This window comes from Odocoileus virginianus, chromosome 4 (genome assembly GCF_023699985.2).
Source record: "Odocoileus virginianus isolate 20LAN1187 ecotype Illinois chromosome 4, Ovbor_1.2, whole genome shotgun sequence".
Taxonomy (NCBI): domain Eukaryota; kingdom Metazoa; phylum Chordata; class Mammalia; order Artiodactyla; family Cervidae; genus Odocoileus; species Odocoileus virginianus.
The window spans coordinates 55165653-55190485 of NC_069677.1; the positions used below are offsets into that span (position 1 = coordinate 55165653).

General features: G+C 36.5%; 2 pseudogenes; both read right to left on the reverse strand.

Moving 5' to 3' along the window:
• Window positions 1–5775: 5775 nt before the first annotated feature.
• Window positions 5776–20730, reverse strand: LOC110132927 (arylacetamide deacetylase-like; annotated as a pseudogene).
• On the reverse strand, window positions 6256–11197 carry LOC139034669 (S-adenosylmethionine decarboxylase proenzyme pseudogene; annotated as a pseudogene).
• Window positions 20731–24833: the final 4103 nt, after the last annotated feature.

Below are 24833 nucleotides of genomic sequence, written 5' to 3' on the forward strand. Positions count from 1 at the left end.
GCACAGTGCCTGATAAGACTTTGGATCTTTCTTTTTGATTGGTTACTGGCTGAGGGAGATACTTGGGTCAACATCATCAACCTTGTGGTACAAACCAGTCTGAGGTTTATGTACTTGTGGTTAACAGTTTCCTAGTGTGGGAGTCTGGTGTCTGTAAAAACAATTTAGGAGGAACTTCCCTGGGGTCCATTGTCTAAGACTCTGAGCTCCCAATGCTGAGCACCCAGGTTCAACTAAGTCAGGGGACTAGAGTCCATGTGCTGCACCTTAACCCTGGTGCGATCAAATAAATACACATTTATTTTTAAAAAAGCAACTTAGAAATGTGTTTCAGACAGGGTTATCATGTTCTGGGAGGCACGTTATCATGTTCTATATTCCTGCTATATGGCTGATCTATTTTCTAAAGTGTTACTAGTTTCTGGCCCAATAGCTATTCTTTGTTGCTACATGTTCACATTTTCCAAATCATTACCTTTTGAAAATTGGAGTATAATTGCTTTACAACATTGTGTTAGCTTCTGCTGTAAAACTAAGTGAATCATCTATATGTGTACATATATCCACTCCCTCTTGAATTTCTCTGCCACCCACCCCCATCTGACCCCTCGAGATCACTACAAAGCCCCAAGCGAAGTTTCCTGCGCTATACCGGAGGTTCCCACACGTGCATGGCTGTCCTATCCCCCAATCTGTCTCACCCTTCCCCACCTCCCTCTGTGTCCACAGGTGCATTCTTATTTCTGGATCTCTGTTCCTGCCCTGCAAACAAACGTTCTCAAAGACCTTTATCAAAATAGTAGGCTTGGTAATAGATCAAATGGAATGATACAGTGTTGGTCTTGTGGGGCGAGGGGGAAATTCACACATGAAAGGACTTTGTGCTGTGTTCTTCGTTGTGTATTTCTACCCCACCTGACAACTTTGCATTGATGCTTTCTCCTTTTCTTCAGCAGAGAGCAGAGGAGTCAATGGCAGTTGATAAAAATGAGGGGTTTTATTTACAAAGTCATTCACTGACTGTCATGTACTCTGATGATTATGGAGCACAATTAAGAGTCTCTAAGTGGAATAAAAATCTGTTCTTAAAAAAGAAAGAAAGAAAAAGTAATAAAAGTAATAAAAAGTAAAAAAAGTAATAAAGTATTGTATGCCATTATGGATTTCCTCTCTGGAGTTCAAAAATTAACCTTGCAGATTAAACAACCAGATAAACTGGATAAAGGGGAAAAAAGGCTTGCAATCATATCAATTTATGTAGCAACCATATTAGACAAAACTCAGCAATTATTTCCTTGTCCCAGTGAAACTTCAAAACTTGAAGGAGAAGAGAATATACACACTGGTAAAAAGCAACTCCAAAGTACAGACCTAATATCAAACACTTAAATAGTAGACTTGATATCTAATAATTAAAATCTGAACACTGGAAAAAACATAAAAGTGTCCTTTCTAGCCACTCTTTCTTTCTCTAACATTTTACTGGAGGTCCTAGGCAGTGCAATAGGATAAGAAATATGCATAAAAAGTAAGATTTTTTAAGGATAATTATTCACAGATGGCAGGATTATCTACATAGAATGTCTTAAATATTTCATTGAGAAGTTTTAGAACTACTAAGAAAATTAAAGCAAGGTTTTGAAATATAGATATATAAAAGCAATTTTGCTTCTATATTCCTGATATCAATAGTAAGAAAATGACAATTACAAATAAGGTATTGCAATTTGTAACAGCCTTAAATATGAAATAAGAAAAGAAGAAAGTGAAGTCACTCAGTTGTGTCTGACTCTTTGTAACCCCATGGATGGTAGCCTGCCAGGCTCCTCTGTCCATGTGATTTTCCAGGCAAGAATATTGGACTGGGTTGCTATTTCCTTCTCCAGGGGATCTTTCCAACACAGGGAATGAACCTCAGTCTCCCACACTGCAGGCATACTCTTTACCATCTGACCACCAGGGAAGCAGGAAATACCAAATCAGTTAAGTTCAGTTCAGTCGCTCAGTTGTGTCTGACCCCATGGATTGCAGCATGTTGGGCCTCCCTGTCCATTACCAACTCCCAGAGTTTACTCAAACTCATGTCCATTGAGTCAGTGATTCCATCCAACCATCTCATCCTCTGTGGTCCCCTTCTCTCCCGCCTTCAATCTTTCCCAGCATCCGGGTCTTTTCAAATGAGTCAGTTCTTCACATCAGGTGACCAGAGTATTGGAGTTTCAGCTTCAACATCAGTCCTTCCAATGAATATTCAGGACTGATTTCCTTTAGAATGGACTGGTTTAATCTCCTTGCAGTTCAAGTGACCCTCAAGGGTTTTCTCCAGCACCACAGTTCAAAAGCATCAATTTTTGGCACTCGGCTTTCTTTATAGTCCAACTCTCACATCCATACATGACCACTGGAAAAGCCATAACCTTGACTAGACAGACCTTTGTTGACAAAGTGATGTCTCTACTTTTTAATATGCTGTCTAGGTTGGTCATAACTTTCCTTCCAAGGAGTAAGCGTCTTTTAATTTCATGGCTGCAGTTACCATCTGCAGTGATGTTGGAGTGCCCCCCCCCCCCCCGCCCCAGTAAAGTCTCTCTCTCTTTCCACTGTTTCCCCATCTATTTGCCATGAAGTGATGGGACCATATGCCATGATCTTAATTTTCTGAATGTTGAGTTTTAAGCCAACTTTTTCACTCTCCTTTTTCACTTTCATCAAGAGGCTCTTTAGTTTTTCTTTGCTTTATGCTATAAGGGTGGTGTCATCTGCATATCTCAGGTTATTGATATTTCTCCCGGCAATCTTGATTCCACTTTGTGCTTCATCCAGCCCAGCATTTCTCATGATGTACTCTGAATATAAGTTAAACAAGCAGAGTGACAAAATATAGCTTTGACTCACTCCTTTACCTATTTGGAACCAGTCTCTTTTTCCATGTCCAGTTCTAACTGTCACTTCCTGAGCTGCATACAGATTTCTCAAGAGGCAGGTCAGGTGGTCTGATATTCCCATCTGTTTAAGAATTTTCCACAATTTGTTGTGATCCACACAGTCAATGGTTTTGGCATAGTCAATAAAGCAGAATATATGTTTTTCTGGAACTCTCTTGCTTTTTCAATGATCCAATGAATGCTGACAATTTGATCTCTGGTTCCTCTGCCTTTTCTAAAACCAGTTTTTGAACATCTAGAATTTCATGGTTCATGTACTGTTGAAGCCTGGCTTGGAGAATCACTTTACTAGTGTGTGAGCTGAGTGTAATTGTGTGGTAGTTTGAGCATTTTTTGGCATTGCCTTTCTTTGGGACTGGAATGAAAACTGACCTTTCCCAGTCCTGTGGCCAGTAGTGAGTGTTCCAAATTTGCTGGCATATTGAGTGCAACACTTTCACAGCATCATCTTTCAGGATTTGAAATAGATCAACTGGAATTCCATCACCTCCACTAGTTTTGTTCATAGAGATGCTTCCTAAGGCCCACTTGTCTTCACATTCCAGGATGTCTGGCCTGGGTGAGTTATAATATCATTGTGATTATCTGGGTCATGAGGATCTTTTTGTATAGTTCTTCTGTGTATTCTTGACACCTGTTCTTAATACCTTCTGCTTCTGTTAGAATGTTCAAACTACCACACAATTACACTCATCTCACAAGCTAGCAAAGTAATGCTCAAAATCCTCCAAGCGAGGCTTCGACAGTACATGAACCAGGAAATTCCAGATATTCAAGCTGGATTTAGAAAAAGCAGAGGAACCAGAGATCAAATTGCAAACATTCATTGGATCATAGAGAAAGCAAGAGAGTTCCAGAAAAACACATACTTCTGCTTTATTGACTACACCAAAGCCTTTGACTGTGTGGACTACAAAAAACTGGAAAATTCTTCAAGAGATGAGAATACCAGACCACCTGACCTGCCTCCTGAGAAATCTGTATGCAGGTCAAGAAGCAACATGGACATGGACATGGAATAACAGACTGGTTTCAAATCAGGGAAGGAGTATGTCAAGGCTGTATACAGTCACCTTGCTTATCTAACTTATATGAGAGTACATCATGTGAAATGCCAGGCTGGATGAAGCACAAGCTGGAATCAAGATTGCCAGAAGAAATATCAATAACCTCAGATATGCAGATTACACCATCCTCATGGCAGAAAGTGAAGAAGAACTAAAGAGCCTCTTGATGAAAGTGAAATAGGAGAGTGAAAAAGTTGGCTTAAAGCTCAACATTCAGAAACCTAAGATCATGGCATCTCATCCCATCACTTCATGGCAAATAGATGGGGAAACAATGAAAACAGTAACAGACTTTTTTTTTTTTTGGATCCCAAAATCACTGCAGATGGTAACTGCAGTCATGAAGTTAAAAGACACTTGCTCCTGGAAGATAAGTTATGACAAATCTAGATGGCATATTATAAAGCAGAGACGTAATTTGCCAACAAAGGTCCATCTAGTCAAAGCTATGACTTTTCTAGTAGTCATGTATGGATGTGAGATTTGGACTATAAAGAAAGCTGAGTGCCAAAGAATTGATGCTTTTGAAGTGTGGTGTTGGAGAAGACCCTGGAGAGTTCCTTGGACTGCAAGGAGATCCAGTAAGTGAAACCTGAAGGAAATCAGTCCTGAATATTCATTGGAAGGACCAATGCTGAAGCTCCAATACTTTGGCCACCTGATGCGAAGAAGTGACTCATTGGAAAAGACCCTGATGCTTGGAAAGAGTGAGGGCGGGAGAAGAAGGGAATGACAGAGGATGAGACAGTTGAATGGCATCACCAGCTCCATGAACATGAGTTTGAGTAATTCCGGGAGTTGGTGATGGACAGGGAAGCCTGGCACGCTGCAGTCCATGGGGTCACAAAGAGTCGGACACGACTGAGTGACTGAGGTGAGGTATAAATTTTAGAGAATATACATAATAATGATACATAAATTATGCTTCTGGGCTTCTGTTCTTGTCAAATTCATATCCATTCATTTATATAGCAATGATTTTGCTTGTTTTATATAAACATTCTCAGGTAACTTTGCTGTTTTTGGTTCAATAGTATTGGTGCACAAGCTTAGTTTCTTGGCAGCATGTGGAATCATCCAGGACCTGGGGCCGAACTTGTGTTCCCTGCATTGGCAGGCAGATTCTCAACCACTTGACCCCCAGTGAAGGGAAGCCCAATGATAGTGTTTGGGCTTCCCTGGTTGCTCAGGGTAAGGAATCTGCCTGACAATGCAGGAGATGGAGGTTCTAATCCTGGGCCAGGATGATCCCCTGGAGAAGGAAATGGCAACCCACTCCAACATTTTTTGCCTAGGAAATCCCCTGGTCAGAGCAGTCTGGCAGGCTAGCACCCATGGGGTCACAAGAGTCAGACAGGACTTAGTGACTAAACTGCTACAGCAGCAACAGCTTCATTCATGCCATCAATAAATGGATCTTCTCCAAGGACCTGAAATCATGCTGAGTGAATCCTTTGTAATTAACAAGCACATATTTCTTCTAGCTGAAATAACATTTATCAAGCAAGGAAAATGAAAGGAATGTAAGAAACCTAGACTTTTTAAAATGAAAGAAATAACAGAAAAATAATACATTCTGAGAAACAAAAGTGAGTGAATTCACTCTGAGACTAATGTATAAAAAACATTCCTTGACAATAACAATTACATGCATGTGGATTTAGGAAGACTGATCTTTAAAACACACATTCTTAATGTGAATTCTTTGCAAGCTTTTCCTACAACACTGGGGTTTACATTTTTTTATATTGATCAGATTTTTACTACAGATTTTCATGTAGCCAACTAATATACTGATTGACTGCACTATAACCAACTTTAGTAAAAAGAAAAGAAAGTGTTCCATGGAATGCACCCTCTATGTGGTTATCCACTACTTGAACTCCAGAATTCCAAAGTCGAGTAACATACATGTGGCCATAATCTCTTAAGACATCATATTGACAAGTGATGACATAGGTCAGGGGTAAACCACACAACTTGTGGTTATCAGCTAGTGAAGGTGAAGTGTCACATCCTGAATCCCTGAATATTTTTTAGCCAGCTCTAAACTACCATGAGTTGGAGTCTTATAAATGTGGCCTTTCTAAAACGTATCAGGGAGCAAAGAACTCCAATTAACAAATTTGAACAGATGGCTTGATTCCAGGGGAATGAGTTGGTTGGAAAGCATTTCTTTCTTAACTGATCTATCTGTAGTAAAATATTCACTCCAGAATCTGACCATGAATGATTTAGACAGAACTGGTTACTGTGCATTTTCTCAATATGATGGTAAATCGAAATCAAAATTCTGAAGAACAGGATATATTAAAGATTGGACCTTGAGTTTGATCTTGACATGTGGATCTTCTAAGAGCTGAAAAATATTAGGATATGTTGAGTGTATAAGTCATTTTAATGGGAAAAAAAACCACATTGCAAAAAAGGCATACTTAAATTTAAAAATCCTTAAAAATATAACATAATTTACACAGTTGGTAAAAGAACAAAAATATTAATGTCAAGCAAATTTTAGTGGTAGATGTCCATAAACTAAATATAAATTTTAATTTTCAAAACAAAAATAATCAGGACTCTCTGCATAAACCTTGTTAAAGGATCTTTTATTATAATATGAATGTATACTTATGTAACCTGCAGGTATTTGATCCTCTTTTTCATTATTAAGACTATTTTAAATATTTAAGTATGTCAAGAAACATTGTGATGGGGAGGAGATAGCTCTCATACTGAAGAGATGTTTGATCTTGAAAGAGTATAAACCATGTGAAACTATTAATTTTTAATTTTTTTCAGCTCTGCTCTATCTTTTCTAGGCCTAGTCCTTGTCTTTCCAGGAACAGTAAAATTTTATCATTTTCTTCTAAGCTAATTTTCCTGCAATGTGCTTCTGAGAACAATGAGACAAAATGATTATTCTATCAATCATAAGATATGTATCTAGTAACCCAAGTTTTTTTTCTTTTTTGTTGCACAGTAATGTTTGGATAAATTAAAATTTTCAGACTTTCAAAAGGTTGTTTTTCCAAACACTACCAACTTTGTCTTGGATATACCTGAAGTACTGGCCTATTTAATAGAAGGCAAACTGATTATCACACTGAAAAATGGTATTGCTTATTCATCATTCAGAGAACTGGCCAGGACTTCAGGTACAATTTGGTAGTGGTAGTGTGCATCCAATTTTCAAGAGAAAACTTTTAATAACTACCCAATAAGAATGATGTTTCTTCCAAGTGTTTTTGTTTACATACTTTTTTCAAAGTTAGGAAATTCTCTTCTATTCACCATTTCCTATTTGCTTCATCTTTATAGATGCTGAGTATTATCTGTAAACAGTTCACACTTGTTAAGATAACCATATGATTTTCTTCTTTAAACTGACTGCTGGGTCAAGCTCACTCATCAGAACTTCCAGGGTTTGAATCTGGCTGACTGATTACCCAACTCTCTGGGAAATCCAAAGTATACAAAATACCAACAGTCAGAATTCATGCGTCCCATACAACATGCTGTTTCATTTGGGAAAACTGCATTAATAAAGTCTATTTTTGCCTGTGGGGGGTATCCTTGGTGAGACAACTTCATGAAATTCTTATGAGAATAAAAGAAGCTTTAAATTAAGCCAAATTCACTGTAATCCCTAGCAAATTTCAGCAAGGGAATCAGTGCTTTCAGCAAGAGGATGGTACCACATATCTTCAAAATGAAAGGGTCTCTTAGAGACAAAGATACTACTCTCACTGAGTACATAAGCTTCCTGCTTGTCAGTTTCTGTCACAGGATTGGACATTGCACAGTCTTCAAAAATATGGCCCAGTCTGATCTTGGTATGGTGAGAAGATCCCCAGATCCTTGGTTTGTGTTGGGCTGCTGCCTGGAGAACCAAACTTCCAGCAGTTTCTCGATTTTCCTCCAAAAAATGTGCAGCTTCCATAACCATGAGACTAGTGACCCACCAACCACCACAGAAAATCAATTACATTAAATCTTTGTTCCCACAGATGATGCCGCCACTGCAGATGGTTCCACCTGTGTCAGTAAAGTTCAGGTTCAGTTTTGCCATTGTTTTATATTAACTTTTAAGAAAAAGGATTAATAAACATTTCTTGGCTTTTTTTTTTTTTTTTGGTGTGTGAGGGAACCTGAACGTGAGTCTGTTGGGAACAGAGGCAGGTACAGCTGTCTCTTGCGGCTCGCTGTTTCCCCTTGAGAGAGGATACAGCAAGTGTTGGCGCACATCGTGGACCACACTCTGAGTCCTTTCCTGCCTTTTTGGTCCTCCATCTGTGGTTGATGTTCTTCTGCCTGAAATTATCCTCTTTAAAATCCTAAGCGACAGTAGGCTGGGCAGTGAATTCTCTTTAATTTTATTTCCAAAAATATGTCCTCATTTTGTCCTTGGAATAGAAAGATATATTCATATTAGTCTTTTCATATATTGGTCTAATATATTCATATTAGTCTTAAATGTCTTTTCTCATTTTGCATTTTCTTTTAATCTAGCTGTTCAGTACTACAATTTTTTCTGATCTGTCTTCCAATTTCTATATTGTATTGCAGTCAATATAATACTAAATATCTACATTGTAAAACCAAGAGCAAACTATGAACTTTGGATGATGATGATGATGTGTAAATACTAACTCATTAACTGAAACAAATGACTCACTCTGGGTGGGGATGTGGATAATGAAGACGGCTAAGTATGTGTGGCAGAGGGTAGTTTGGAAATTTTTGTCTTCTTCTCAATTTTGCCATGAATCTAAAACTTCTCTGAAAATAATCTTAAAGTCTATATTAAATGCTTAACTTTGAAGGCTAATATTTTCATAAATTGAAGTTTTATTTCTTTATTTTTTGAATAATCCATAATTTACAGCTTCTTCCATGAGCATATTTCTAAGTTTTAAAATATATTTTTGTTTCTATTAAACAGATTCTACTAAAACATTTTTTCTAAGGATAATGAAATCTGAATCTGGGTGATTTTTTCGCCCTTAACTAGTTCTTACTTTCCTCTTTGTCTATATACCTGTTTACCTTCAGCTTTCTATTGATTATTGAAATGAAAAGTTAATTTTTGGAATAAATTGAGATATAGGATGAGGTTGCCTTCTCTCAGTGATGACCTATATTTGCTTCTAGTAAGATACATACGCATATTATAGTATATTATAATATACAACATTCTGAATATATATTATGAATATACTCAGATTAAATAAAATATTTTTATTTCCTAATTATAGTTATTGCTATCATTTATTGATTTTCTTTGTTAAAAATACTTATATACCATACAGGAAATTGTATCAGCATTTTACAAAAGTATTAAAGTATAAAATTGTTCACCTCAGTGTTCCTCAAAATAAGTAAAAGAAAAAATACTTAAAGAGCATATTTATAATTTAGAAGTAAGAATCAAAATTTTTTAATACAAGATAAAAGAAAACCTAGTAAGTGAAAATGCTGGGCCATTCTTGCATCTAAATTCCCTCTAGTACTGTCTCCAGAGATACCAATTCTTACAGGATCTACACATCTTGCAAGAATTTGGGGTTGTAAAAAACTTTTCAATGCAGTGTACACATCTTCAAATTGAACTGGAAAATGGTACTTTGGGTCTAGTCTGTAGATGAGATAGAAAAACAATCAATTATTTGTTTACCATTAAGCTTTTTTTTATTATTTATTTACCTTTTATTTTCTATTGGGGTGCCCCAGGTGGTACTAGTAGTAAAGAACCTGTCTGCCAATGCAGGAGACATAAGACACGCAGGTTTGACCCCTGGGTCGGGAAGATCCCCCGGAGAAGGGCAAGGCAACCCACTCAAGTATTCTTGCCTGGAGAATCCCATGGACAGAGGAGCCTGGCTACAGTCCTTGGACTCACAAAGACTCAGACACGACTAAAGTGACTTAGCATGCACATAGCTGATTTATGTATTAGTTTCAAGTGTATAGTAAAGTCATTCAGTTGTACATATGTCCATTCTTTTTCAGATCATTTTGCCATATAGGTTATTACAAAAGAGTATATAGAATATTGAGTAGAGTTTCCTGTGCTATAACCAGTGATTCTTAGTCATATACTAATATAAGGCAGGTACTTCTGATTCACAATCAAAAATAAAATTTTGTTTTTATCAACAGGATACTTGTTGAAAATTGTATTTTTCCTAATCATAAAATGTGACTGCAATCTCTGAATATCATTTTTATAATCAAAATTTAGAGTTTGAATGATCAATTTGGTTCAGTTTTGGGGGAAAACTTTCTAACTGCTATCTTTTGCTAGCAACAAATATTTACAGAATGACTAGTTTTGGTAATTCCCATACTGTATTTTTAAAAAATCAGTCATTATTACTACCTGTTTCTACAGAGTTATTTTTCCAACTTTATAAAATTATTCCAATTTGACATAATCTTTACTGCATTAGTCCATTAATTCTTTATTTTCTAAGGTTTAAGTAGCTTCTCACAGAGAGTATATTCCATAGAAAATTCAAACCTTTTTCCTACTCTTTCTAAACAGTGCTCTAAAAAGGACTTTAAGATAGGTTCTGTCTTACCTTTCATAGTTAACATGGTAATAGTTGCTTTATACAGTGGATTACTAGCTTCTAGGCACCATTCCAAGCACTGTTACAGGTATTATGACATTTAATCCCCATATAAATGATGAGTTTTGCAAATTGTTAATATTTAGAGTTTGCTTCCTTTAAAATATCACACAGTTATCAATTTGCCGAATCTACATTCAATCTCAGTCCTCTGGCCCCAAAGTTCACCTCCTTAGTACCCTACTAATTATAAGGGAAAAATCCGGAGCCAGTAGTTAAGTCCCTCTGATTCTGCAGCCTTGAACAATGTTTTAAGTTTTTGGTGTTTGTTTCTTTTTGAATTATGTGTATGTCTTTTCTCCAATGCTGGACTGGACAGCCTCTGACATTAGATTTCTCTATTTATAGTCATAGTCAGTCTCATCAGGGGCATGGATTAATTTTTGCCATAAAAGACACTCTATAGCTGACTGTATGTTGATATGTGAGGCATGTGGCCTAAAATCAAATGAACACAGCTCTTACTTGGTTGATGTGACAACTGCATCAACCTGTCTGCTGTCCATCTTGACAGAAGGTCAGAGGTATAATAATCTGAAATAAAAGAAAAAATAATGGATTACTAATAGCAATTGAAAAATGGTACTGTTAAGAATAAAGTTTACCGTGGCAATATTGTAAATTTCTTCTCTTTATTGTGAAATACTAACAAAAGGGAAGAAAAAGTCCGATCCTAGTTTCATGTTGATCAATGCACATACTCACATCTCAATAGAATGTGAATCATTCTCTTTGGTGATCCTTTCATTTGCCCCTTTTCCATTTGAGAAGTTTTTCAATTGCCTAGTCCAAATTAGCTTTGTTTACCTGCCTTTTATGCAGCTGGCATGTAGTCAGAGGCTGGGAATGCAAATATGAAGAGATATATTCTGACTTTAAGGTGCTCACATCAATGAGGCATACAGGCACAGATACAGGTCAACAGCAAGATTACAAAAGAAAATAAAATAGCTGACTTAACAGAGGTGAGTGGACAGCCCTGTTGAGATATAGGGGAGAAATCTCTCATTAATCCTCCCAAGGGTTCTGGGTAGAATTTGGAAAGGATTTGAGTAAACAAGAGACTGCAAGTTTGTATAAATATTTTTCATGAGAATGTGTGTGTGTGTGTGTGTGTGTGTGTGTGAGTCGGGAATTAGCACTCATATAAGTACAAATCTAGCAAAATAGCTTAAGGAACAAAGCTTTCAGATTTGAAAGACAAATCAGCCATGATAAAAAAGTTTTCCTTTAGAAACCCAACTGTATCAAGAGCAGTTAATAACGCTGCCTATTCACTGTAATCTTTAAGCAGCACTCCCTTAATTACTTTTCAACAATCAACTCCGCATACATGCAACTAACGCAACCTCTCCACTGGTCTTCTTAGCTCTCCTAGCAAGACGTGTTCCTCCTTTCGTGTGCTGGCAGAGCTTTGCCCTCAGATCTCTTTCACTCTTCATCTACATCGCATCGTTCTGTCATTTCTGCCCTCATACAATCAATAGAATTGTCCATGAGGCATTCTTCAACTTTTCAGGACGCCTTCAGCGTTAGATGTTGCCAGCGCCATCCTCTTTCCTGCCGTCCTCTTCTTTCTAGGCTCCTCTTGTGTCTCTGACCGTTCTTAGTCCCACAGTATGGCTATCATCTCTTCCCGCACCATTTGAAAATATTACTAGTTTCATGCCAGCCCTCCCTAAGTCACCCAGCCGAGAACACTGGCAATCAGACTCCCTTCCGACCTAGGGAACTGGGGTGCTGCTCTGGGTTCCACACTTTAGAAGGACTGTTTGGACTTCTTTGGTTCCTGCTTCACCCCACGGCATAGACCCAACGTAGCATAGCGGCATGTCTTTCCATTGCAAACCACACACTCAGCACCTTGGATCTTGGGCCTGGAATAGAATCTTGATACTTTTAATCCACAGTCCTATCCATTGTGATACCCTACATGAAAAAAAAAATTTACTAAAAGTGTTTTTAACATAGAAACAAAACTATTTTTCTGAATAAATTTTGATCTGGGAAAGGGATAGAAATGTTGCTGGGGGAAAAATAGGAAAGAAAACATAACTCATTATTTAGTTGTATGCTCTTAATCAGGAGATGATTTCAAGAAAGCAGATGATATTTTAACATTTAATTTAAAAAACGGAACATTTTTTGACCTCTATATGGTGCCGTTGAGAAAGCATACTTGAAGTATAATCATTTGAGTCTTGAAGGATAAATAAGATATTTGCAGCAATATGTTAGTAAGCTCAAAGACAAAGAAACGCTTTTATTTTCTAAGGAGCTTCATCTTCATTCTGGAAAATTCGTAAGTTCTATCAGTGAGTGATAGGATCAGAAACTCTCATAATTTTTGTAACATAAATGTTTTAAAATCCAAATGTTAATAAACATTTATTTAGGTTGAGATTTCAAAAACTCCATTAATTCATGTTGCTTGAATGAAATGAGTCTCAGAAGCAGAAACACGATGTTTAACTTATAGATCATAGTATGAGAGTCATCATTTACACTATATGAAGTGAATCTTCCAAAATATCACCCTTATCACCCTACCCAAACAGCAACCGCCACCATGGGTATAAAACAATCCTCTTAAGGATTTTGGCTTCCATTATTGCACATATATACGGACAGGAGTGTTGTTACATGTTGTATCTTTCACTGTTACATTTTCATATGATATTGGTGAAATGCTTTGAAATCCTGAAAAGAATGCCATGAATCCATAAATTGGTTTATCCCCAATATTTCAGCACACAAGGCCTAAAATGAAACAGACACACACATCTATTCTAAATGCAAAAGGTGTTTTTGATCCAAGGAGGGCACATTAATATTCAATATGACACCAAAAATTTTAGTTACAAAGTTTCAAAAAATCTGTCGTGATACCACCAGAAGATATACAATCCCAGATGCTTTATTACTATATGATGATTTCCCATAAGTGACAGTAATTCTTTATTTATACATTCATCCAATAGGAATATTAATATGAAATATATAATTCTGTATTAAATACTGTCAATGAGTAGGAGAACTAAGCAAATGCTTTATTCTCAGAGCCAAAAGAACATCCTAATACAAATATGGGCAAAATTCATTGGAATAGTTGTAAAGATGCTGGTGAAGGGAAAGGTTTTTAATTTGCAGTTGAACTGAGACTTGAAGAGAAAGTAAAGCTTGGGATCAACTGAGCAGAATGCTTTTAGGCAGATTGAATGAGCTTAGCCTAGAGAAAAACAAAAATGTGGAGATAAAGAAATACAGGTTATTTGCTGTTCTATACTTCCAGATTCTATGAGGATGAGTGAGAGGAAAAAGTCCTGAAGAACAATTTAATCCATTCCTTTCTCCAGGAGCTCTTCCTGATCCAGGGATAGAACCCCAGTCTCCTGCATTTGCAGTAGTTTCTCTATCATCTGAGCCACCAGGGAAGCCCCACCCCAAAATATATATATGTACATATTAAACACAAATCCTCAGAAACTATGATAGACATATTAATAAATTCAGCTTGGTTACAATGAAGAATTGATATTTTAAAAATCTTATAAAGTGATTGGAAAGATAAGCTACAATGTGAATAATGGTATTTGCAAGACTTTTATTATGAAAATGTTAGTTTTTAGAATATATAACAAGCTCATAAAAATGAGAGGTAGACCAACAGTTCAAGAGACAGAAGACTTCAATGGTTGTCTCTTCAAAGGTCTAGACTGATTGGGGCTCTAAGGAAAAAAAATTCATTTTTCAAACATATATAATTCATAAAGAGTAGTATATATAACAAGATGGGCTAGTGGTAAAGAATCCACTGCCAAGGCAGGAGATGCAAGAAACAGGGTTCATCCCTGGGCCAGGAAGATCCTCTGGAGTAGGAAATGGCACCCCACTCTAGTATTCTTGCCTGGAAAATTCTATAGGCAGAGGACCCCACCAGGCTGCAGCCCATGGGGCCGCAGAGTCGGACACGACTGAGTGGCTGAGGGTACACCTGTATCAGGAATTATAAGAACAAAAGACCTAGTTCTCCAAGAAGACACAGCCATCTTATTAAGTGTACAGTAGCAAGTTTCATAATGCAAGAATTGCGAACTGAAATAAAACTGAAAGAAGAAACAGAAATATCTGAAATTATTAGTTGCAAATTGATACTCCAATCTTACTAACTGGTAGAGCAAGTAAATAGGAAAACAGTCAGCATATAGAAAATTTGAAAAATGCTATCAACCCAACAGAACTAATTGACCTATTGAGGGCATTCCACCCAATGACAACAGAATAACATTCTTTTCAACTATAGGCAGAACTTTCACAATGGTGCACCACATGACAAATCTGGGAGACAATCTCAACAAGCTAAAAAAGGGTTAAAATCATACAAAGTATTGTCTCTGTCCATAGTATAATTAGTATAATTAAATATAATTAAATTACATTAAATATAGCTAGTATAATTAAGTTGCAGTAATAAAATTAAATAAAAAACCCAATGATTTGTGGGGAATATGTTCATATTTGGAAGCTAAACAGCATACTCCTAAATAACTCATTGATTGAGGAAGTTATCTCTGGACAAACTGAAAAAAAAAAAAACCCATATTTTGTAGACATTGAAAATCTTAGCATATCAAACTTTGCAGAAAGCAGATTGCAGGAAATGTATAGCTTTAAATTCATATATTAGAAGAGAATAAAGATCTTAGGGATATGATCTAAGCTTCCTTCATTAAGAATTTGGAATTAGACTAGCAAAGTAAACCCAAAGTGTGGAGGAACGAATAAGGGAAAACAGACCAGAAATCAATAAAAATGGAAAATAAAGAAAACTAAAGATGTATTCCTTGAAAAGAAACCATAAATTTGATGAGCCTCTAGTCAGACTTATGAGAAAAAAAAGAGAAGATGCAGTTTAAAAATATCAGAAATTAGTGAAGGACATCATTTTAGATGCTCAGGCTCATAGACATAGTAGGTGGCAGTCACTATGTGTTCAAACATAGTGAGCATGCAGTGTAAGGCATAGTGGGACCATGGCTTGGAAAACTATAAGACACTGAAGAAAGAAACTGAAGATGAAACAAACATAAGGAAAAATACACTGTCCTTATGAATTAGAACTGATATTGTTAAAATGACCATATTACCCAAGTCAATCCAGAGTCAATGCAATCTTTATCATACTACCAAAGACATGCTTTGGAGAACTAGAACAAAGAATTCTAAAATTTGTATGGAAACACAAAAACACCCGAATAGCCAAAATAATACTGAGAAAAAAGAGCAATGCTGGTGGTTATCATGCTCTCTGGTTTCAAACTATTCTACAAATCTACAGTAATCAAAATAGTATGGTACTGGCACAAAAATAGACCCATACATCAGTGGAATAGCATAGCGCTTCCCATAAATAAATCAATACTTATATGGGCAATTAAACTATGACAAAGAAGGCAAGAATATACAATGGGGTAAAGACAACATCTTTAACAAATGGTCTTGGGAAACCTGGAGAGCTACACGCTAAGAATCAAACTGGACTACTTTCTCACACCAAAAAAGAAAAAAAAAACAAAAAACAGATAAACTCAAAATATATTAAAGACTTAAAGACCTAAAACCATAAAACTCCTACAAAAAAAAGCATAGCAGTATGCTCTTCAACACTGTATCTTCAGGCAAAGGAAACAAAAGGAATAATAAGCAAATGGGACTAAAGCTTTTACACAATGAAGGAAACTATCAACAAAATGAAAAAGTTATTTACTGAATGGTTGAAGATATTTGTAAATTAAATAACTACTAAGTGGCTAATATCCAAAATATAAAGATTACTAAAAATTGTGAACTTATGTTTCTCTAATGCACCTATTTTCACTTTTAATTACATGTATTAAAAATGAAGTTCCTAAAAGTATAGATTTTGTTGACTTGAGAAATAAATTTATAGAAAAACAAGCCAAAAAAATCTTGTAATCAGTCAAAAAGATTACACAATAAATTGCTATTATTCATCAGTTCAGTTCAGTCGCTCAGTCATGTCTGACTCTTTGAGACCCCATGAGTTGCAGCATGCCAGGCCTCCCTGTCCATCACCAGCTCCCGAAGTTTACTCAAACTCATGCCCATCAAGTCGGTGATGCCATCCAGCATCTCATCCTCTGTCATCCCCTTCTCCTCCTGCCCCCAATCCCTCCCAGCATCAGGGTCTTCTCCAATGAGTCAACTCTTCACATGAGGTGGCCAAAGTACTGGAGTTTCAGCTTCAGCATCAGTCCTTCCAATGAACACCCGGGACTTATCTCCTTATCTTATCAGTACTCAAAAGACCTGAAACCCCAATAGCTTTTGGGGGAAGGCTTTTTAAAGGCAACATTACAAGAGTGGGTTGCAGGGTGTCTGAGAAGCTTTTGGATCTTTTTCTGATTGGTTGTTGGCCAAGGGAGCTATTTTGGGAGTCAACATCATCAACCCTGTGGGGCCAGTCAGTCAGGCCTATGTGCTTGTGGTTCATACTTTTCATCTGTGGGCATCTGGTGTCTTTAAAAAAAACTTAGGAATGTCTTTCAGACATTGATATCTACTGGCAGCAGACTAACAGTCCTTCAAAAGATAAATGGATAAGGAGGATGTGGTATACATACATATATATTATATACAATGGAATATTATATACAGTTTATATAATATATATTTATATATTTAAATATATAAATTATAACATATTTATAAGTTATAAATATATAATATAATATATCTATTAAATTTATTTATTTAAATATATATTAAATAATTAATATATAAAATTAAACATATTAAATATATCATATAGATTTATTAAATATGTATTTATACATATAGAATATAATATATAATATATTAATAATATTAATTAATAATTAGTCAGCAATGATTAATATTATATTATTATTTATATATTACTATGTTATTATATTCTATAAAATTGTATAAATATATAAATATATTTAATATATTTAATATAATTATTAATTATATTCATTTACATATCTATAGTAATTTACATTTATAGAGAGCATATTAAAAAGCAGAGACATTACTTTGCCAACAAAGGTCTGTCTAGTCAAGGCTATGGTTTTTCCGGTGGTCATGTATGGATGTGAGAGTTGGACTATAAGGAAAGCTGAATGCCAAAGAATTGATGCTTTTGAACTGTGGTGTTGGAGAAGACTCTTGCGAGTCCCTTGGACAGCAAAGAGATCCAACCAGTCCATCCTGAAGGAGATAAGTCCTGGGTGTTCATTGGAAGGACTGATGTTGCCGCTGAAACTCCAGTACTTTGGCCACCTCATGTGAAGAGCTGACTCATTTGAAAAGATCCTGATGCTGGGAAAGATTGAGGGCAGGAGGAGAAGGACGACAGAGGATGAGATGGTTGGATGGCACTACTGACATGATGGACATGGACTTGGGTAGACTCCAGGAGCTGGTGATGGACAGGGAGGCCTGGTGTGCTGTGGTTCATGGGGTCTCAAAGAGTCGGACATGACTGAGCGACTGAACTGAACTGAACTGAACAGATTCTGAACAGTGTGAGATGATAACTCTTTGTCATTTTGATTTGCCTTTCTCTGATAATGAGTGTTGAGAGTCTTTTCATGTGTTTGTTAGCCATCCGTATGTCTTCTTTGGAGAAATGATTGTTTAGTTCTTTGGCCCATTTTTTAATTGGGTCATGTATTTTTCTGCTATTGAGCTGCATAAGCTGCTTGCGTATTTTGGAGATTAATTCTTTGTCAGTTTCTTCTTTTGCTATTATTTTCTCCCATTCTGAAGGCTGTCTTTTCACCTTGTTTATAGATCCCTGGGTTGGGAAGATCCCCTGGAGAAGAAAATGGCAACCCACTCCAGTATTCTTGCCTGGAAAATCCCATGGACTGAGGAGCCTGGTAGGCTACAGTCCATGGGGTTGCAAATAGTCGGACACGACCGAGCGACTTACTTTCATTTTACTTTCATAGTTTCCTTCATTATGCAAAAGCTTTTAAGTTTAATTAGGTCCCATTTGTTTATTTTTGCTTTTATTTCCACTACTCTGGGAGGTGGGTCATAGAGGATCATGCTGTGATTTATGTCAGAGAGTGTTTTGCCTATGTTTTCCACTAGGAGTTTTATAGTATCTGCTCTTACATTTAGATCTTTAATCCATTTTGAGTTTATTTTTGTGTATGGTGTTAGAAAGTGTTCTGCTTTCATTTTTCTACAGGTGGTTGACCAGTTTTCCCAGCACCACTTGTTAAAGAGATTGTCTTTTATCCATTGTATATTTTTGCCTCCTTTGTCAAAGATAAGGTGTCCATAGGTGTGTGGATTTATCTCTGGTCTTTCTATTTTGTTCCATTGATCTATATTTCTGTCTTTGTGCCAGTACCATACTGTCTTGATAACTGTAGCTTTGTAGTACAGTCTGAAGTCAGGCAGGTTGATTCCTCCAGTTCCATTCTTCTTTCTCAAGATTGCTTTGGCTATTCAAGGTTTTTTTGTATTTCTGTACAAATTGTGAAATTATTTGTTCTAGTTCTGTGAAAAATGCCATTGGTAACTTGATAGGGATTACATTGAATCTATAGATTGCTTTGGGTAGCATACTCATTTTCACTATATTGAGTCTTCTGATCCATGAACATGGTATATTTATGCATTTATTTGTGTGATCTTTGATTTCTTTTGCCAGTGTTTGATAGTTTTCTATATACGGGTCTTTTGCTTCTTTAGGTAGATTTATTCCTAAGTATTTTATTCTTTTCATCATAATGGTGAATGGAATTGTTTCCTTAATTTCTCTTTCCTTTTTCTCATTGTTAGTGTATAGGAACACAAGGGATATCTGTGTATTAATTTTATATCCTGAAACTTTACTATATTCACTGATTAGCTCTAGTAATTTTCTAGTGATGTCTTTAGGGTTTTCTGTGTAGAGAATCATGTCATCTACTTCTTTTCCAATCTGGATTCCTTTTTTCTTTCTCTTCTCTGATTGCTGTGGGTAAAACTTCCAAAACTATGTTGAGTAGTAGTGGTGAGAGTGGGCACCCTTGTCTTGTTCCTGGCTTTAGGGGAAATGCTTTCAATTTTTCAACACTGAGGATAATGCTTGCTGTGTTTTTATCATATATGGCTTTTATTACATTGAGATATGTTCCTTCTATGCCTGCTTTCTGTTTTTTTTTTAATCATAAATGGATGCTGAATTTTGTCAAAAGCTTTCTCTGCATCTATTGAGATAATCATCTGGCTTTTATCTTTTAATTTGTTAATGTGGTATATCACATTGATTGATTTGCAAATATTAGAGAATCCTTGCATCCCTGGGATAAAGCCCACTTGGTCATGAAGTATGATCTTTTTAAATATGTTGTTGGATTCTGTTTGCTAGAATTTTATTGAGGATTTTTGTATCTATGTTCATCAGTGATACTGGCTTATAGTTTTCTTTTTTGTGTGGCATCTTTGTCTGGTTTTGGTATTAGGGATTTTTGAATGTTGAGTTTTAAACCAACTTTTTCACTCTCCTCTTTCACTTTCATCAAGAGGCTCTTCAGTTCATCTTTGTTTTCTGCCATAAGATGATGTATTCTGCATATCTGAAGTTATTGATATTTCTCCCAGCAATCTTGATTCCAGCTTGTACTTCATCCAGCCTGGCATTTTGCATGATGTACTCTGCACATAAGTTAAATAAGCAGGGTGACAATACACACCCTTTACATACTCCTTTCCCACTTTGGACCAGTCTGTTGTTCCATGTCTGGTTCTAGCTGTTGCTTCTTGACCTGCATACAGATTTCTCAGGAGGCAAGTAAGCTGGTGGTATACCCGTCTCTTGAAGAATTTTCCACAGTTTGTTGTGGTCCACACAGTCAAAGGTTTTGGCATAGTCAATAAAGCAGAAGTAGATGTTTTTCTGGATCTCTCTTGCTTTTCTATGATCCGGCAGATAGTGGCGATTTGATGTCTGGTTCCTCTGCCTTTTCTAAATCCAGCTTGAACATCTGGAAGATCTCGGTTCACATACTGTTGAAGCCACACTTGGAGAATTTTGAGCATTACTTTGCCAGTGTGTGAGATGACTGCAATGGAGGGGTAGTTTTTACATTCTTTGGCATTGGCTTTCTTAGGAATTGGAATGAAAACATATTTTTCAGTCCTGTGGCCACTGCGGAGTTTTCCAAATTTGCTGGCAATTTGGTTGCAACACTTTCACAGCATCATCTTTTAGGATTTGAACTAGCTCAACTGGAATTCCCCCATCTTCACTAGATTTGTTCATAGTTATGCTTCCTAAGGCCCACTTGACTTACCTATAGGGTGTCTGGCTCTAGGTGAGTAATCACACCATCCTGGTTATCTGGATCATGAAGATCTTTTTTGTATAGTTTTCTGTGTATTCTTTCCACCTCTTCTTGATATTTTCTGCTTCTGTTAGGTCCATACTATTTCTGTCCTTTATTGTGCCCATCTTTGCATGAAATGTTTCCTTGATATCTCCACTATTCTTGAAGAGATCTTTAGTATTTCCCAGTTTAATGTTTTTCTCTACTTCTTTGCATTTATCACTTAGAAAGGCTTTCTTATCTCTCCTTTCTATTCTTTGTAACCCTGCTTCCAGATGGGTATATCTTTCCTTTTCTCCTTTGCCTTTAGCTTCCTTTCTTTTCTCAGCTATTTGTAAGGTCTCCTCAGACAATCATTTTGCCTTTTTGCACTCCTTTTTCTTGGGGATGATTTTGATTACTGCCTTCTGCACCATGTCATGAACCTCTGGCCATAGTTCTGGAACTTTGTCTCTCAAATCCAATCCCTTGAATCTGTTTGTTACTTCCACTGTATAATCCTAAGGGATTTTCTTTAGGTCATACCTGAATGGTCTAGTGGTATTCCCTACTTTCTTCAATTTAAGTTGAATTTTGCAATAAGGAGTTTGTGATCTGAATCGTAGAAAACTAACCAAACTGATCACATAGACCACATCCTTGTCTAACACAATGAAGCTATGAACCCTGTGTGTAGGGCCAACCGTGATGGCTGGGTCATAGTGGAGAGTTTTGACAAAATGTTGTCTACTAGAGAAGATAATGGCAATCCACTTCAGTATTCTTGTTTTGAGAAAAATGAACAGAATGAAAAGGTAAAAAGATACAACACTGAAAGATGAACTCCCCAGGTCAGTAGGTGCCCAATACACTACTGGAGAAGAGTGGAGAAGTAACTCCAGAAAGAATGAAGAGATGGAGCCAAAATGAAAACAATGTCCAGTTGTGGATGTGACTGATCACAGAAGCAAAGTCCAGTGCTTTAAAGAACAACATTGCATAGGAAAGTGGAATGTTAGGTCCACGAATCAAGGTAAATTGGAAGTGGTCAAACAGGAGATGGCAAGAGTGAACATAGACATTTTAGGAATCAGTGAACTAAAATGGGCTGGAATGGGTGAATTTAATTCAGATGACCACTATATATACTACTGTGGGCAAGAATCCCTTAGAAGAAATGGAGTACCCCCCGTATTCAACAAAAGAGTCTAAAATTGCACTTGGGTGCAATCTCACAAACGACAGAATGATCTCTGTTTGTTTCCAAGGCAAACCATTCAGTATCGTAGTAATCCAAGTCTATGCCCCAACCACTAATCCTGAAGAAGCTGAAGTTGAACAGTTCTATGAAGACCTACAAGACCTTCTAGAACTAACACCCAAAAAAGATGTCTTTTTCATTATAGTGAACTGAAATGCAAAAGTAGGAAGTCAAAAGGTACCTGGAGTAACAGGAAAATTTGGCTTTGGAGTAAAAAATTAAGCAGCACAAAGGCTAACAGAGTTTTCTCAAGAGAACACACTGGTCATAGACAACACCCTCTTCCAACAACACAAGAGAGGACTCTACACAACCTAAGTGTCAACAAATAAATGGATCAAGAAATGTGAAAAAAATACACATATTTAACCTTTACAAAAGGAGATCCTATCGTTTACAAAACATGGGTGAATCCGGAATGCATCATGCTGAGTAAAATAAGCCAGAGAGAAAAAGACACATACTGCATAGTACCACTTATATGTAGAATTTGTTTCTTTATTTCTTTTAAGCCAAACTGAGAACAGTAAAGTGGTTGCCAGGGACTGACATGGGTGGAGGAAATAGGGTAAAGTTGGTAAAATGGTAAAGACTTTCACAATAGGATAAATATAAAATGAGTAAGATCTGAAGATATAATGTGCTAACAAGATGACTATCATTGACACTTATACAATTGAAATTAGCTGAGAGAACTTAAATGTTATAATAAAAAAAAAAGGTAAATGTGTGGGTGATGCATGTTTTAATTAAGGGAGGGAATCCTTTCATAATTTGTATGCTAGAGATCAAGAAGTTGAATTTCTGAGTAGGGATCAAAATAGAGAAAGCTAGTTACATCATAACCTATGTAATAAAGGTATTTATTTTTAAAATATGATAAGCATATCATGTTTATAATCATAAAGATAAGATCTTTGAAACTTACACAGTTGCTACTTGTATGGACAAAGAAATAATTTCATTTATAATAAAGGCCTGTCAGCTATATAATAGGGCTGTTATTTGAATTAAATTACTGATAAATATAGAGATCTAAGCATAAATTTTGGCATCTTGGAGGTCTTCATTAAATTGCAATGTTATCATTACTATTATTATCAATATATATATATTATTATTAAAACTACAGTAAGAAAGGAATACAATCAAAATTCATGCCCAGGGAATTTCCTGTCTGTCCAGTGGTTAGGATGCTGTGCTTTCACTTCAGGGCATCTGGATTCGACTCCTGGTCAGGAAATAGGATCCTACAAGCCATGAGGTGTGACCCCCCCCAAAAAAAAAATTCATGCCCAGATAGATATCATTTCACTCATGCCCTATTTAAAGCAGTTTACTCTTTGGTGCTGCCTAAATTGCTGGACTGAAATATGAAGCACAGCAATTTAATGCATGAACCCTAAGAAACCACTGCTCTAGCAAAGTAGGTGGCAACATAGAAAAGGCCAAGAATAACCAGAGCAGAAAGTATAGTAGAATAAAGGCATAATCAGCTATGAGAGTCAAAATCTTTTTGACTGTTAGAGGATTATTAATCCACTAAAAAGTAGAGAAAGAATTCTAATTAGAATTCTATGAATTAAAGGAGTATATCTTTTACATGAATATTTTTATTTTTCTCCCTACTCTCCACCTGGATCACTCTCTTTTTTCTAGACAATGCACGGTCTGTAAGAGTCAAGAAAGTCAGGCTTTCAAGAGCGAGCTGATGGGGAAAATCTTCCTTCTTATCTGGGCTAAAACATTGAGGATAGACAAGCCCTGTGCACGGGGTGAGTATGCTATGAAGCAATGTTAAGCTCTAGGAAAACGGACATGTTTCCCTTACATGGATCTATCTGTACACTAGAGAACAGAAAAAGGAGATTAAAATAATGGCACAGCAGGGCACCACACACAGCACTGTAAAAATACTCACAGAAGAGATTGTCAGTGAACTAAATTTTTGACTTTTATCTGACATTCATTTTCACTTATATTCAGCAAGGCAGGAGATGCATGAGATTTCCAAATTTTTAGCCATGAGGACGTTTCCAAAATGTTTGTGGAAAAGCTCTTGGAATTTAAACTAACTAAATCTAGGCTCTTATTTTTCTGTGACCTAATTAAGTGCTAAAATTTAAATAGGTTTCCAATAGCAAATTAAGGAGTTTTTTCACATGCTTAGAGAATGGTTGTGATTTGAAGAAACTGTATGTGATTCTCACCAAATTCATCTCAGGTTTATTTTTATTTTTATTCCTCCCCCCCCCCTTTTTTTTTCATTTATTTTTATTAGTTGGAGGCTAATTACTTTACAATATTGTAGTGGTTTTTGCCATACATTGACATGAATCAGCCATGGATTTACATGTGTTCCCCATCCTGTACCCCCCTCCCACCTCCCTCCCCATCCCATCCCTCTGGGTCATCCCAGTGCACCAGCTCTGAGCATTTATCTCATGCATCCAACCTGGACTGGCGATCAGTTTCACACTTGATAATATACATGTTTCGATGCTGTTCTCTCAGATCATCCCACCCTCACCTTCTCCCATAGAGTCCAGAAATCTGTTCTATACATCTGTGTCTTT